Source organism: Macaca nemestrina, chromosome 1, assembly GCF_043159975.1.
Source record: "Macaca nemestrina isolate mMacNem1 chromosome 1, mMacNem.hap1, whole genome shotgun sequence".
NCBI classification, from domain to species: domain Eukaryota; kingdom Metazoa; phylum Chordata; class Mammalia; order Primates; family Cercopithecidae; genus Macaca; species Macaca nemestrina.
The window spans coordinates 206,801,402-206,818,139 of NC_092125.1; the positions used below are offsets into that span (position 1 = coordinate 206,801,402).

General features: G+C 48.7%; 1 protein-coding gene across 3 annotated transcripts in view; it reads right to left on the reverse strand.

Annotated features, from left to right (window-relative positions):
- Nucleotides 1-15,086, reverse strand: part of LOC105494529 (WD and tetratricopeptide repeats 1) — an 80,160-nt gene extending 65,074 nt beyond the window's left edge. Inside the window, exon 1 of one of the 3 annotated variants that reach the window (XM_011763028.2) lies at nt 14,769-15,086. The gene's annotated coding sequence lies outside the window, so the exon portion shown is untranslated. The remainder of the gene's footprint in view (nt 1-14,768) is intronic. The other 2 variants (XM_011763032.2, XM_011763033.2) reach the window with 2 other exon arrangements.
- Between the last annotated feature and the right edge of the window lie 1,652 nt (nt 15,087-16,738).

The following is a 16,738-nucleotide window of genomic DNA, read 5'->3' on the forward strand; positions in this document are numbered from 1 at the left end:
AGAGCAAAACTCCATCTCACAACAACAAAAAAAAGAAAGAAAGAAAGAAAGAAAATGTGATACATGTACACCATGGAATGACCATGCAGCCATAAGAAAGAATGAGATCATGTCCTTTGCAGGAACATGGATGGAGCTGGAGGCCATTATCCTCAGCAAACTAAAGCAGAAACAGAAAAACAAATACAGCATGTTCTCACTTATAAGTGGAAGCTAAATGATGAGACCTCATGGACACAAAGAAGGGAACAACAGACACTGGAACCTACTTGAGGCTGGAGGGTGGGAAGAGGGAGAGGATCAGAAAAAATAGCTATTGGGTACTAGGCTTAGTATCTGGATAACGAAATAACCTGCACAACAAACCACTATGAAATGAGTTTACCTATATAAAAAAACTGCACAAGGCCGGGCGCGGTGGCTCACACCTGTAATCCCAGCATTTTGGGAGGCCGAGGCAGGTGGATCACTTGAGGTCAGGAGTTCAAGACCAACCTGGCCAACATGTTGAAACCTCATCTATACTAAAAATACAGGCCAGGCGCGGTGGCTCAAGCCTGTAATCCCAGCACTTTGGGAGGCCGAGACAGGCGGATCACGAGGTCAGGAGATCGAGACCATCCTGGCTAACACGGTGAAACCCCGTCTCTACTAAAAATACAAAAAATTAGCCGGGCGAGGTGGCGGGTGCCTGTAGTCCCAACTACTCGGGAGGCTGAGGCAGGAGAATGGCGTGAACCCGGGAGGCGGAGCTTGCAGTAAGCTGAGATCCAGCCATTGCACTCCAGTCTGGGCGGCAGAGCAAGACTCCGTCTCAAAAAAAAAAAAAAAAAAACAAAAATTAGCTGGGCATGGTGGCAGGCGCCTGTAATCCCAGCTACTCAAGAGGCTGGGGCAGAAGAATCGCTTAAACCCAGGAGGCAGGGGTTGCAGTGAGCAGAGAACGTGCCACTGCACTCCAGCCTGGGCAACAGAGGGAGACAGTCTCAAAATAAATAAATAAATAAATAAATAAATAAATAAATAAATAAATAAAATAATAATGCAGAAACAGGCTGGATGCGGTGGCTCATGTCTGTAATCCTAGCACTTTGGGAGGCCAAGGCAGGAGGATTACTTAGGCCCAGGAGTTTTAGGCTGCAGTGAGCTATGTTTGTGGCACTGAACTCCAGGCTGGGCGACAGAGTGAGACCCTGTTTAAAAAAAAAAAAAAAAAAAAGACCAGGCACGGAGGCTCACGCCTGTAATCCCAGCATTTTGGGAGGCCGAGGTGGGCAGATCACCTGAGGTCAGGAGTTCAAGACCAGCCTGGCCAACATGGTGAAACCCTGTCTCTACTAAAAATACAAAAATTAGCCAGGTGTGGTGGCAGGCACCTGTAATCCCAGCTACTTGGGAGGCTGAGGCAGAATTGCTTAAATCTGGGAGGCGGAGGTTGCAGTAAGCCAAGATATGCCATTGCACTCCAGTCTGGGCGACAGAGCAAGACTCCATCTAAAAAAAAAAAAAGAAAAAAAAAGAAAGAAAACACATGTCCATACAAAAAGTTGTACATGAATACTCACAGCAGCATTATTCATAATAGCCCAAATTAGAAACAACCCAACAATCCAAACGGCCATCAATTGATGAATAAATACATACAATGTGGTTAATATCCACTGTAATGGAATATTATGCAGCCATAAAAAGGAATGAGGTACTAATTCATACAACATGGAAGAAACTTCAAAACATTCTGCTAAGTGAAGGAAGCCAGTCACAAAAGACCACACACATTGTATGATTCTATTTAAGTGAAATGTCAAGAATAGGAAAACCTACGGAGACAAAAAGAGACGGGAGTGTTAGCTCAGGGGAGGAATGTGATAGCTCAGGGATAAAAATGTTTTGGAATCAGGCCGGGTGCGGTGGCTCAAGCCTGTAATCCCAGCACTTTGGGAGGCCGAGACGGGCGGATCACGAGGTCAGGAGATCGAGACCATCCTGGCTAACACGGTGAAACCCCGTCTCTACTAAAAAAATACAAAAAAACTAGCCGGGCGAGGTGGAGGGCACCTGTAGTCCCAGCTACTCGGGAGGCTGAGGCAGGAGAATGGCGTGAACCCGGGAGGCGGAGCTTGCAGTGAGCTGAGATCCTGCCACTGCACTCCAGCCTGGGCGACAGAGCGAGACTCCGTCTCAAAAAAAAAAAAAAAAAAAAAAAAGAAAAAAGAAAATGTTTTGGAATCAGGTAGTGGTGACAAGTTGCACAACTTTGTGACTATATTAAAACCAATGAATTGTATAATTTCTAAGAGTCGGCCGGGCACGGTGGCTCAAGCCTGTAATCCCAGCACTGTGGGAGGCCGAGACGGGCGGATCACTAGGTCAGGAGATCGAGACCATCCTGGCTAACCCGGTGAAACCCCGTCTCTACTAAAAATACAAAAAAAACTAGCCGGGCGAGGTGGCGGGCGCCTGTAGTCCCAGCTATTTGGGACGCTGAGGCAGGAGAATGGCGTAAACCTGGGAGGCAGAGCTTGTAGTGAGCTGAGATCCGGCCACTGCACTCCAGCCTGGGTGACAGAGCGAGACTCTGTCTCAAAAAAAATAAATAAATAAAAAAATAAAAATAATAATAATAATTTCTAAGAGTCGATTTTGGCCGGGCGTGGGGGCAGATCACAAGGTCAGGAGATCAAGACCATCCTGGCTAACATGGTGAAACCCCGTCTCTACTAAAAATACAAAAAATTAGCCGGGCATGGTGGCGGGAGCCTGTAGTCCCAGCTACTGGGGAGGCTGAGGCAGGAGAATAGTGTGAACCCGGAAGGCAGAACTTGCAGTGAGCCGAGATCGTGCCATTGCACCCCAGCCTGGTCAACAAAGTGAGACTCCGTCTCAAAAAAAAAAAAAAAAAAAAAAAAAAAAATTCGATTTTATGGTACGTGAATTATATGTCAATAAAGAAGAAATACCTTAAAACCCTTTCTTGGCCGGGCACAGTGGCTCATGCCTGTAATCCCAGCACTTTGGGAGGCCAACGTGGGTGGATCACGAGGTCAGGAGTTCGAGACCAGCCTGGCCAATGTGGTGAAAGCTCGTCTCTACTAAAAATACAAAAATTAGCTGGGCATGGCGGCAGGCACCTGTAATCCCAGTTATGCACGAAGCTGAGACAGGAGAATCTTCTGAACCCAGGAGGTGGAGGTTGCAGTGAGCTAAGATCGTGCCATTGCACTCCACCCTGGGTGACAGGGCAAGACTCCATCAAAAAAGCAAAACAAAAAACAAAACAAAACAAAAACCGCTTTTCTCTAACTCAAAATCACAGGCTATGAAAAGAAAATTTCATTCTTAGCCTTTCCTTCATCTGTCTCCTACCTTGAGCTATGGTTATTTACGTGGCTTCTCTTTCTAAGAAGATTAAAAGCATGCTGAGGGCCTGCTCTTCATCCGATTCATCCATTGATCCCCCCGGTCTCCCAGGAGTGATGTAAGCTTAGTAGGCACCAATAAATATTTGCTGAATGAATAATGGCATGACTACCTTGCATACATACAATGTTTTATAGCTATCAAAGTACTTTTGTTCAAACTTTTAATTTGAACTTTGCAACAATCCTTTGAGGAAGGTAGAAAGCTAATATAACGCTGCTATGAATAATGCTGCTATGAATATTCATGTACAATAATAATCCCCATTGAATAAGGGAGAACTGAAGCAGAACACTATATGGTACTGAGGAAGAAGCACTGGATTGGCAGATCTAGGGTCTTGTGCTCCAGGCCAGCCTCTGCCTTTATCTGGCTGTATGACCGAGTGAGGCATTTTGCTCTCTCAGTCTATTCTGCCATTTGTAAAATGAGAGGTGGACTCTGAAATAAGCTACAAAACCTCTTCCAATGACACTATCCTGCGATTTTAAGTAGACACTACTGGTTAGCAGCAAACCAGAGATGGAACCTAAAACATCTGTATTCTCTTTTCTCTGGACATGCTACCTCCCATAGCAGGGACGTGCCCCCAACCACGGTGACAACTGACTCCCTTTCAACATTCTGAATTATGCAAAGATGTATGCAAGTTTCCTTTCACTCTATTTATAGTGGTTCTATTGGAGCAATCCTACAAAAAAGATGAAAGATGCAACGAAGTGAGGACTGAACTTCACTTTCAATGCATAAAGGTCATTGGAAATAGCATAAGGCCAGGTGTGGTAGCTCATGCCTGTAATCTCAGTGCTTTGGGAGGCCAAGGCAGGAGGATCACTTGAAGGCCAGGAGGTCGAGAGCAGTCTGGGCAACAGAGTAAGACCCTGTGTGTCTACAAAAAATTTAAAAAAAAAAATTAGCCAGGCACGGTGGCACACTCCTGTAGTCCTAGCTACTAGGAAGGCTGAGGCAGGAGGGAGGAGGGAGGACTGCTTGAGCCCAGGAGTTTAAGGTTATACTGAGCTATGATTGTGCCTCTGCACTCCAGCCTGTGTGACAAAGTGAGGCGCTGTCTCAAAAACAAAACAAAACAAAACAAAGAGCATAATAAAATGAAGAGTGTAGCTGTGGACCTAACAGATCTTAGGTTCAAATCCCAGCTCTGCCACCTATTTTCTGCCTGACTTGACATTTCTTTAAAAAAATTTTTTTTTTCTTTTCTACATTTCCTATGTCTCTTCATCTTTTTAATTTTTTTTTTAAAAAATTTATTTGTTTTGAGACAGGGTCTGGCTCTGTCACCCAGCCTGGAGTGTGGTAGCATGATCTCAGCTCACTGCAACCTCTGCCTCCTGGGCCCAATAGATCCTCCCCTCCCAAGTAGCTGGGACCACAGGCATGCGCCACCACATCTGGCTAATTTTTGCATTTGTTTTTGTAGAGATGGGGTTTCACCATGCTGCCCAGGCTGGTCTCGAACTCCTGGGCTCAAGCGATCTGCCCATCTCAGCCTCCCAAAGTGTTGGGATTACAGATGTGAGTCACCGTGCCAGATCCTGATTTGACATTTCTAAACCTCAGTTTCCTAATCTGATAATACCTACCTCTGCAGGGTGAGGAGGAACAGAAGCACTTGCATGTAAAATGCCTGACACTGATCCTATTAAATAATATTTATTGAATATTCTAACATTTTACAAGTGTCATTTCATAGACTCCTCATAAAAATCCTATGAGACAGGTGCTATTGTTATCCTCATCTTACAGATGCAGGATCTGAGGCACAGAAAAGTAAAGTTGCCAAAGTTACACAGTTCTTAGACAGAGAGTCAATCTATACAGTCTGACTCCAGGGGCCAGGCCAATGGCCACTAAAAAATAATTACTTGGCCGGGCGTGGTGGCTCACACCTGTAATCCAGCACTTTGGGAGGCCAAGGCGAGCATATCGTTGAGGTTAGGAGTTCCAGACCAGCCTGGCCAACATGGTGAAACCCCGTCTCTACTAAAAATACAAAAATTAGCCGGGCACGGTGGCAGGCGCCTGTAATCCCAACTGCGTGGGAGGCTGAGGCAGGAGAATCACTTGAACTTGGGAGGTGGAGGTTGCAGTGAGCCAAGGTCGAGATCATGCCACTGCACTTCAGCCTGGGCAACAGAGTGAGATATTGTCTCAAAAAAAAAAAAATCGGCCGGGCGCGGTGGCTCAAGCCTGTAATCCCAGCACTTTGGGAGGCCGAGACAGGCGGATCACGAGGTCAGGAGATCGAGACCATCCTGGCTAACACGGTGAAACCCCGTCTCTACTAAAAAATACAAAAAACTAGCTGGGCGAGGTGGCGGGCGCCTGTAGTCCCAGCTACTCGGGAGGCTGAGCCAGGAGAATGGCGTGAACCTGGGGGTGGAGCTTGCAGTGAGCTGAGATCTGGCCACTGCACTCCAGCCTGGGCAACAGAGCAAGACTCCGTCTCAAAGAAAAAAAAAAAAAAATCACTGGCCAGGGAGCAGTGGCTCACACCTGTAATATCAGTATCCACACAATTTCAGGAAGCTGCTGAAACTATGTCTCTTACCATTCCTTAGGGTTAAGCTGCCTTGACGCTGCTGATCTCAAACACAAATTTAAAGAGTGCCATTTCAGGGTCATGGACTAAGTTGGCACAAGGACAGTTTCTGGGAAAGGTCTGGCTGGTAGAATAGACTCATCACCAAAGCATCTTTAGGAAACTTCTTAGCCATCTTTGAGGCTCCTGGCTTAAATAATCCCATGTAGGACTAATTGAAGTTTTCTCTGTAGAAGAGAGATGCTTCTAAGCAATGCTTCACTTTCTGGGAAGTTTTAGATTAAAACTCACCTTGATGTCTCCTCCCCCACCCAGCAGGCTCTGTATTGCTGTTTGAGCTTTTAAGAGACAGGGTCACCTCGGTGCGGTGGTTCATGCCTGTAATCCCAGCACTTTGGGAGGCCGAGGTGGGTAAATCACCTGAGGTCAGAAGTTCGAGGCCAGTCTCACCAACATGGTGAAACCCTGTCTCTACTAAATACAAAAAATTAGCCGGGCATGGTGGTGCACGCCTGTAATCCCAGCTACTTGGGAGGCTGAGGCAGGAGAATTACTTGAACCCGGGAGGCAGAGGTTGCAGTGAGCCGAGATCGCACCATTGCATTCCAACCTGGGCAACAAGAGCGAAACTCCATCTCCATCTCTAAAAAAAAAAAAAAAAAAAAAAAGAGAGAGAGAGAGAGAGACAGCATCTAGCTCTGTTCCCCAGGCTGGAATGGAATGTAGCACTATCACAGTTTACTGCAACTTTGAACTCTAGGCTTAAGGGATCCTCCTGCCTCAGCCTCTTGAGTAGCTAGGATTATAGGCGCAAATCGCCATGCCTGGGTTATTTTTATTTGTAGAGATGGGGGTCTCACCATTTTGCCCAGGCTGTTCTCAAAGTCCAGGCCTCAAACAATCCTCCCATCTCGCCCTCCCAAAGTGCTGGGGTACAAGTGTGAGCCATCTGGCCAGGCACAGTGGCTCATGCCCATAATCCCAACACTTTGGGAGGCCAAGGCAGGAGGATCACTTGAGGTCAGGAGTTTGAGAGCAGCCTGGCCAACATGGTAAAATGCCATCTCAACTAAAAATGCAAAAATTAGCCAGGTGTGATGGCACACGCCTGTAATCCTAGCTACTCAGGAGGCTGAGGCAAGAGAATCACTTGAACCCAGGAGGCTGAGGCTGCAGTGAGCCGAGATTGTACCACTGCACTCCACCTTGGGTGATAGAGCGACACGCTCAAAAAAACAAACGAACAAACAAACAAAAAAACAGTGTGAAGCAACACACCCAGCCACTTGTTTGAGCTGTGTGAAAATTTTTTCTGGATGTTTTCAGAACTTTGTTTTCCAGTGATCATAGCTAATTTTCCTGTCTGCTCTTAGGCCCCACAATTACCTTAAGATAGTGGAAGGAAACAGAGAAAAGGAAGCATATTTTGATAATGCTATACTCTCTCACTATTTAAGAGCATCTGCAGTCTTGGATTTTGCTTTAACTTTCATCCTGACAACTCCTGCCACAATTCAAAATATCTCTTGTAGAGAAGGCTCTGGAGTTTCATCCTCTAACTCTACTACTAGCTGCAAGGTCAAGGAAAATTAAACCATTCAATTTAGAAATGTTTCCCTTCTAACTCAGTGACAGTTGTGTTACATCCAGATGTGACTGAAAAGGGAACCAGGTAGGCCATCAGCACCCAAACACTCGAGCCTCAACTGATGAAGCTCCCTGACCAGGAAGGCCTAGCTCCCATTCTCAGGAAGGCTCCCTAAGAGGTTCAGGGATAAGCAGTTTTATAGAATTTGGGGGTCATGAATAAGGACAAAATTGTACAGAAGTCCTGATCCAAACACTGCCCTCAACAGCCTCTGGAGAGCTCCCTGGGCAAGGTCTGATCCTGTTGCCCACCCCACCCCCAAGAAAATGGGGTTAATACCTCCCCAGATGGCTACAGGGAGGATTAAGGGTCATTATTCTTGGCACTGAGCTCTCTCACAGCTCTAGCAGTTATGACCTTGTATCCTAAAAGAAGATAATAAACACAAAAATGCCAACGTTGACCCTCAAATCTGGTTCTGCAGTAGTAGCTGAGAATTTTCTTTGCACGGGGCCTATGACACTGCCTCCTATACACTCTGGCCTTTTGACAGCATCCTCCCCTTATTCAGCCTTAAAGTTTGTTTTGTTTTGTTTTTTTGAGATGGAGTCTCACTCTGTCGCCCAGACTGGAGTACAGTCTTGCGATCTCAGCTCACTGCAACCTCTACCTTCTGAGTTCATGAGATCTCCTGCCTCAGCCTCCCAAGTAGCTGGGATTACAGGCACCTGCCACCACGCCAGGCTAATTTTTGTACTTTTAGTAGAGACCAGGTTTCACCATCTTGGCCAGACTGGTCTCAAACTCCTGACCTTGGGATCCACCCACTTCAACCTCCCAAAGTTCTGGATTACAGGTGTGAGCCACCGTGCCCAGCCCAGGCTTAAAAGTTTTTAAGGTATTAGTCATCAATGCTAAAAAGGCCTTCAAGGAGTCAGCAGCTATTACTTAATAGCACATGGGCCCCAGAACTCTCAGGGTTACATGCAGATCTGAATTTACCCAGAAGAAGCCGACTAAGTGGTACCCCTTTACATCCAAGACCTGGCTCTTGAGGGCAATCAGTGAGGTCTAGTAAAAAGGATATATTTCATCATTTAGTTCTCAGAAACCCACTACAAAGTAGGTACTACAATAAGCCTCATTTTATTTTATTTTATTTATTTATTTTTTTTTGAGACGGAGTCTCGCTCTGTCGCCCAGGCTGGAGTGCAGTGGCCGGATCTCAGCTCACTGCAAGCTCCGCCTCCCGGGTTTATGCCCTTCTCCTGCCTCAGCCTCCCGAGTAGCTGGGACTACAGGCGCCCGCCACCTCACCCGGCTAGTTTTTTGTATTTTTTAGTAGAGACGGGGTTTCACCGTGTTAGCCAGGATGGTCTCGATCTCCTGACCTCGTGATCTGCCCGTCTCGGCCTCCCAAAGTGCTGGGATTACAGGCTTGAGCCACCGCGCCCGGCCAAGCCTCATTTTATAGGTGAAACTATAGCTGTGAGAGGATACATGATTGACCCTAGGTCACACAGCTAAGGAAGAGACATGGGTTCAAATATCAGCCCTACACTACTAGCTGTGTAACCTCCAGCATATTCCTTAACTTTCTTTTTTTTTTTTTTTTTTTTTTTTTGAGACGGAGTCTCACTCTGTCATCCAGGCTGGAGTGCTGTGGCCGGATCTCAGCTCACTGCAAGCTCCGCCTCCCGGGTTCACGCCATTCTCCTGCCTCAGCCTCCTGAGTAGCTGGGACTACAGGCGCCCGCCACCTCACCCGGCTAGTTTTTTTTTTTGTATTTTTTAGTAGAGACAGGGTTTCACCGTGTTAGCCAGGATGGTCTCGATCTCCTGACCTCGTGATCCGCCCGTCTCGGCCTCCCAAAGTGCTGGGATTACAGGCTTGAGCCACCGCGCCCGGCCATATTCCTTAACTTTCTAGAGTCTCAATTTCTCATTTGTAAAATGGGGATAATGGTAATACCTTCCTTCCAGGGGAGTTCTGAAGATTACAAGATACATTGCAGAAAAAGTAGGGCTGGGCCTGGTGGCTCACACCTGTAACTCCAGCACTTTGGGGGGGCCAAGGCGAGTGGATCACCTGAGGTCAGGAGTTGGAGACCAGCTTGGCCAACATGGTGAAACCCCATCTCTACTAAAAAAAATACAAAAATTATCTGGGCATGGTGGCGTGTGCCTATAATCTCAGCTACTCAGAAGGCTGAGGCAGGAGAATCTCTTGAACCTGGGAGGCGGAGGTTGCAGTGAGCCACGATTGCGTGCACTCCAGCCTAGGCAACAAGAGCGAAACTCTGTCTTAAAAAAAAAAAAAAAAAAAGAAAAGAAAAAGTATCTAGCAAGTGCCTGGTATATACTAAATATTCAATACATGTTAGTTTTTTGGTTTTGATTTTTTTTTTTTTTTTTGAGACAGAGTCTCACTCTGTCCCCCAGGCTGGAGTGCACATGATCTTGGCTCACTGCAACCTCCGCCTCCCAGGTTCAAGCAATTCTCACGATTCAGCCTCCCAAGTAGCTGGGAATACAGGTTTGTGCCACCACGGCTGGCTAATTTTTTGTATTTTCAGTAGAGATAGGTTTTGCCATGTTGCCCAGGCTGGTCTCCAACTCCTGAGCTCTGCCCACCTCAGCTTCCCAAAGTGCTAGGATTACAGGCATAAGCCACCATGCACCTGGCTTTTTGTGTGTGTGTGTGTGTGTGTGAGACAGGGTCTCTGTTTCCCATGCTGGAGTTCAGTAGCACAGTCTTGGCTCACTGCAACCTCTGCCTCCTGCACTCAAGTGATCCTCCCACCTCAGATTCCCAGGTAGATGGGAATACAAGCACATGCCACCACACCTGACTGCTTGAGACTGCTCAAGCAGTCTGCCTACCTCAGCTTCCCAAGGTCCTGGGATTATAGGTTTGAGCCACCATGCCCAGCCTCCCTGTCTGTCTGATCTGTAAAACTTAACATGGCTTGGCATGGTGGCTCATACCTGTAATCCCAGCACTTTGGGAGGTCTGGGTGGGCGGATTTCTTGAGCCCAGGAATTTGAGACCAGCCTAAACAACATAGTGAAACCCCATCTCTACAAAAAAATTAAAAAATTAGCCAGGTGTGATGGCACACACCTGTACTCCCATCTACTCGCGAGGCTGAGGCAGGGGGATCACTTGAGCCCAGGAGGCAGAGGTTGCAGTGAGCTAAGACTGCACTACTGTAACAGTCCCACCTGGGCAACAGAGTAAGACCCTGTCTCAAAAAAAAAAAAAAAAAGCCAGGAGTGGTGGCTCATGCCTGTAATTCCAGCACTTTGGGAGGCCGAGGCAGGTGGAACTCAGGAGTTTGAGACCAGCCTGGGCAACAGGGCAAAACCCTGTCTCTACTAAAAATACAAAAAAATTAGCCGGGGCTGGGCGCAGTGGCTCACGCCTGTAATCCCAGCACTTCGGGAGGCTGAGGCGGGCAGATCACCTGAGGTCAGGAGTTCAAGACCAGTCTGGGTAACATGGTGAAACCCTCTACAAAAACACAAAAATTTGCTGGATGTGGCAGTACATGCCTGTAATTCCAGCTACTCGGGAGGCTGAGGCATGAGAATCGCTTGAACCTAGGAGGCAGAGGTTGCAGTGAGCCAAGATCATGCCACTGCACTCCAGCCTGGATGACGAAGTGAGACGCTGTCTCAAAAAATAAATAAATAAATAAAATGCGGCAAACTCTCTGCTTGAATATCTGCAATGATGGGTAACTCACTCCTTCACAAGGCAGCCCATTTTGTTTTTAGAAAGCTACATTATCTCCTATTAAACCAAAGTCTACCCTCTTGGAAATTATGTCATTTAATCCTGAGATGCCTTCTAGAATCACAGAGAACATCCAGTTTTTTTTCCCCATGACAATTCTTCAGGTATTTGAATGAAGTATCATGTTCCCCCAGGCTCTTAGCCTTGGTCTTTTCAGTTCTTCCTCATGTGTCACAGTCCCAGAGGCAATTCAGTATCACAGAGCAGACAGACCTGGGTTTGAATTCCAATCCTTCCTCTTACTTGCTATGTGACCTTAAGCAAATTACTTAATCTCTCTGAATCTGTTTCTTCATAGGTATAATAGGGAAAATGATTCTCACTTCACAGGACAGTCATGAAGGTTACACTGGATAAAGTAAAAATACTAGCTAGCACTGAGCCCAAGATATACCAGGCCCTGAATAAAATGTCAGTCACTTTTTAGGACATATCCCAACTGGTAAATACCTCTCAAAGTAAATTAACCACACCAAGGAACCGGTTTCTTTCTTTTTTTCTTTTTTTTTTTTTTGAGACGGCGTTTCACTCTTGTTGCCCAGGCTGGAGTGCAATGGCATGATCACAGCTCACTGTGACCTCTACCTCCTGGGTTCAAGCGATTCTCCAGCGTTAGCTCCTGAGTAGCTGGGACTACAGGCGCGTGCCACCACGGCCAGCTAATTTTTTTGTATTTTTAGTAGAGATGGGGTTTCACTGTGTTAACAAGGATGGTCTTGATCTCCTGACCTCGTGATCCACCCACCTCAGCCTCCCAAAGTGCTGGGATTACAGGCATGAGCCACTGCGCCCAGCCAGGAACTGGTTTCTAATAGCAATTGCCAGAACTTTGGCTTTTGAAGAGATGATAGCTAAGAAAGTACAACCTAAGGGTTTTGTGGGCCCAGCAATCTGCAATGGCAGCCTAAAGATGCAGTGGAGCATCTGGAAAGGTGAGGCAGAAAGAAGAAAGGAAACAGAACAGATAACTAAACCAATGACCCAAAGAAAACACAAGTATTACCAGATTACATGTTCTGTTTGACTTCCTCTCTGAGACTCAGAACTGCATATGTCAGCAACATTCCTTAATTTAAAATGAGAGAAGAGAGTGGTCATGGTGGCCGTGTCTGTAGTCCCAGCTACCAGGGAGGCAGAGGCACAAGAATCCCTTGAGCTCAGGAGTTTGAGACCAGCCTGGGCAACAGAGTGAGACTCCATCTCAAAAAATAAAAATAAAAGGAGAGGCCAGGCGCAGTGGCTCACACCTGTAATCCCAGCACTCTGGGAGGCCGAGGTGGGTGGATCACGAGGTCAGGAATTCAAGACCAGCCTGGCCAAGATGGTGAAACCCCGTCTCTACTAAAAATACAAAAATTAGCCGGGCATGGTGGCAGACACCTGCAATCCCAGCTACTCGGGAGGCTGAGGCAGAGAATTGCTTGAACCCAGGAGGTGGAGGTTGCAGTGAGCGAGATCGTGCCACTGCACTCCAGCCTGGGCGACAGAGCAAGACTCCATCTCAAAAAATAAACAAATAAAATTTTAAAAAGCAGAGAAAAAATAAAAATAATTAAAGAACAAGTCATAGTCTAGATCTTCCTTAGCAGTTGGCCCCTCAAGATCCACAAATGTTTGGCAGTGGGCTTCATGATTTTCAGTTGTCTTTCCAAATCCTAAAGTCTAGGTGTGCAAAAACACCCTACATAAGATGCCCAATGAGTCAATACTGAACTCCTTCCAGCTAAAAAAAACTGCCAATTGTATGAAACTGGTAAATAATCGTTAGCTTCGTCATCATAATCTTTACACGTGTTCTCTCTTTCCCTCATGACCCTCAGAGAAGGTGTCCCAGGCAGAAATATGGACTACTGCTCAATTATTCTGCAGAGTTGATCCAAAAGCACTGTTCCTTCAAATTGAGATAAGACTCGAACAGAAGTGCTCCCACATAGGTCAAAAAAGGAAAGGAGAGCAGGACTCCAGACTTTAAGCAGCATGATCACAAACTATGACAGAAAAGGTCATTTCCTACCTGCCAGTGAAATACAACAACCTACAATGAAGAAATCTCAGTAAGTCTCAGACTCGGCCCAAAGGAGCTCCACGGTTACTCCCTGGTCTGTTATAGAGGATCTGGCTATTACACTCAACAGCAAAAATTCAATTCAATCCCGCTAAAGATATAAGAATCACAAGGAAGAATAAGCCAGAACTCAAGACAGAAATAGCATTAAGTAGTTCCTTCAGTACAGTGAGCAGAAGCTGGCCACTTAACGACTGTAAAAGACACAGAAAAGCTTAGTAGGGACTACTGGGCATACCGGTGTCCTAGGTGGGGATTTCATAATGTCTTTGAATCAGAAGCTGCCCTCAAAAAGTTTTCTTCTCAAAACGGTTTCAGGCTTTGTTAGAAAGGGAAGGCGTCACTGCCACTTTACCCAGATCATCTACCCCATCCTTGGAATGAATGGGAAAGCTTCAGCCACCCCACCAGGCTCCTAAAATCACCAACTTGAGAGAAAAACCATAACGTTGCTCTACCAGTACTTCAGGAGGTTAAAGAAAGTCACAGAAGAAAAGAACTTTGGGGAAAACAGTCAAATTCGGCTGTTAGACATTACTCACAGGCCCCTGTACCTCTCCTCTAGAAACCCTGGGAGCACACCCGCAGAGAGAGAGCCCAAGGCACCAAGCAAAGTCAACCAGGCTGGCAAGGGGGCGTCCCACTGCGGCTTTCAGTGCAAGAAGTGGATCCTGCTGGTTCGCAGTCTCTCTTCTATCTCCTCACTTCCTATTTACCCTTTGAAGTGGGTACTGAATGGCCCATTCCCAAGCAGAGGCCCTTTGTATACGGGGTGCTACAGTCGCCTGGTGGAAGCACCTTGGCAGAGTTCAGTTTGGTGCCAGAATGGGCCACTGAAGGCATCTGCGGTGGACACACACACACACACACACAGAGAGAGAGAGAGAGAGAGAGAGAGAGAGAGAGAGAGAGAGAGAAACAGAGAGAGCGAGCGAGAAACTAAGAGGTCAGGTCGGCGTTGCCCTCCCGGCACTTACACCTGCCCCTTCTTCCTGACTCCGGCGCCAGATCAGATGTCAAACAAAAACTCCGCAAAAAAGTCCCGTGATGGAATGACTTCCACCTCTCCCTCCGCAGAGCCCCCTGGACTCCCACAGCCTCCCCCCGCGTCTCGACCAAACCCTCAGCCCCCACCCCGCCCCCGGACCACTCTGCCCTCCGCCCCGGCGAGGCCTGGCCCCTCTCGGGACACCCGGGGCCCCGAGACGGGCGGGCTCAGGCCCCCAGGCCGGTAGGGCTGGAGCCGGCCCAGAGCGGGCAGCCCGTGCGCCGGGGCTGCGGGAGCCAGTCCCAGCCTCGGCGCCCGCGGAGGGCAGGGGGCGACGGCGACCCGTACCTGTCAGGTCTCTTTCCCCACCGGCAGCGGCGCAACTTCAGGAGCCCATATCCGTCCGGGGGGGCGGCCCCTCTCCCGGGAGGTGGGGCGAGGATCCCGGGGAGGGGGCTGGGGGGCTCCAGCAGCTCTAGCCCCTTCCCATGCTCCCCGCCCGGCGCCTGGCCGGGGCCGGACAGCGCCTCCGCCCGCCCCTGCGCACCGCCTCACACCCGCGCTCACACACACTCACACTCCCTCGCGCGCTCTCACACACGCACTCCCCTCCCTCCTCCTCCTCTGTTTATCTCCTCCAGCTGTCTGGGGACCCAAGAGAAGCCCAGCAACGCGCCTGCGCCACGCAGTCTCCGCCTCCGCCCCGCGCCTCGCAGCCGGCGGGTACGCTACGCAGACTGCGCCCGGCAGCTTCCAGAATGGCTAGCTGGGCCCCCCCACTTACCCCCCCCGCGCCCGGTCAACGTCTGCTGCCGGCGGCGCCCACTAACCTGCTAGTGGGGGAGCCCCGCACCGCCGTGGCCAATGGGCTTCGCCGCTCGCGGGACCGGCAGCCAGTGGGCGGGCGGGAAAGCTGGGCTAAGCCCCGGGGCACCCTGGGAGTCGTAGTTTTTCGCCGTCGAGGAGTTCCTGCCGAGCGGGCTCACCCCGCCCGGTTGCCATTAGTTACCCGGACGCACCTCCCACCCCACCACCGGGTAAAACGCTCCTCACACTGCTTCTGGGACACCCGCTCACACGCTCGCCCACTGGCCCGCAGGTCCCCGCACAGCCCCTTAGGAGCTCCTTAAGACTTACTCTGAGGCCCCGAATTGTGAGACCTCTCAGGCTAGGGCCCCGAGGGCTCTCCAGAACCGAGCCTCAGCCCACTCCTTCCTGCTCTGGGGGACTGCTGAAGTGGCACAGTCCTCACTCGCGTCTCCTGGGTCTTAAGGAAGAGGATGAAAGAGAATCGGTCTTACGCTGAGTAGCCTGGAGAGGAGTCAGCCACACACACTCTGGGTGCCCTCGGGGTGATGGGAGCGACTAGGTCCATCTGACCCTCGCCGAGTCACTGCTGCTCCCATCTCTGAGGAAGAGACGCAGTTCCAGCCTTGTGGAGTCCCAGGGCTGATGGAGGAGACACCCTCCTCTTTATTAAGGAAGTTCCCAAGGTGACAAGGGTGGTACTAAGCCTATCTTCTTAAGGCAGAGACCAGGCCCCACCCATGAAACTTCAAGTCAGAAAGGGAAGACAAGTGTCATCACCTTCTAACAAGGGAAACTTGTCACTCATCCATAGGGTGCCATTTGTCAGATACAATAATTCACTTTTATTTGCACTGGATTGGGTACAGTCCCTTAGCTAGGTACTATTGCTGTCTGTGTTTTGCAGAAAAGGAAAGAAGCTGAAGCAGAAAGGCTAAAAGCAACTTGCCCCCGGGGTCCTGATAAGTTGGCAAATTGGGAATTAGACCCAGATCTGCCTGACTCCAGAGTCTGAGCCTCTGAACACTGCCTGTCTTTCCTGTGAAAACCAGACAGCAGGCCGGGCGCGGTGGCTCAAGCCTGTAATCCCAGCACTTTGGGAGGCCGAGACGGGTGGATCACGAGGTCAGGAGATCGAGACCATCCTGGCTAACACGGTGAAACCCCGTCTCTACTAAAAAATACAAAAAACTAGCCGGGCGATGTGGCGGACGCCTGTAGTCCCAGCTACTCGGGAGGCTGAGGCAGGAGAATGGCGTGAACCCGGGAGGCGGAGCTTGCAGTGAGCTGAGATCCGGCCACTGCACTCCAGCCTGGGCGACAAGCGAGACTCCGTCTCAAAAAAAAAAAAAAAAAAGAAAACCAGACAGCACCCGCTCTCAGTAAGGACTGAATATATGTATTTGGCATTTATAGTGTTTATCACTCCGTATGTAGCTTGTTTCTTTTTTCCAATTCTGCTCACATCATGAGTATGAATTTTTCTGTGAATACCTGAATACTCCCAGAGA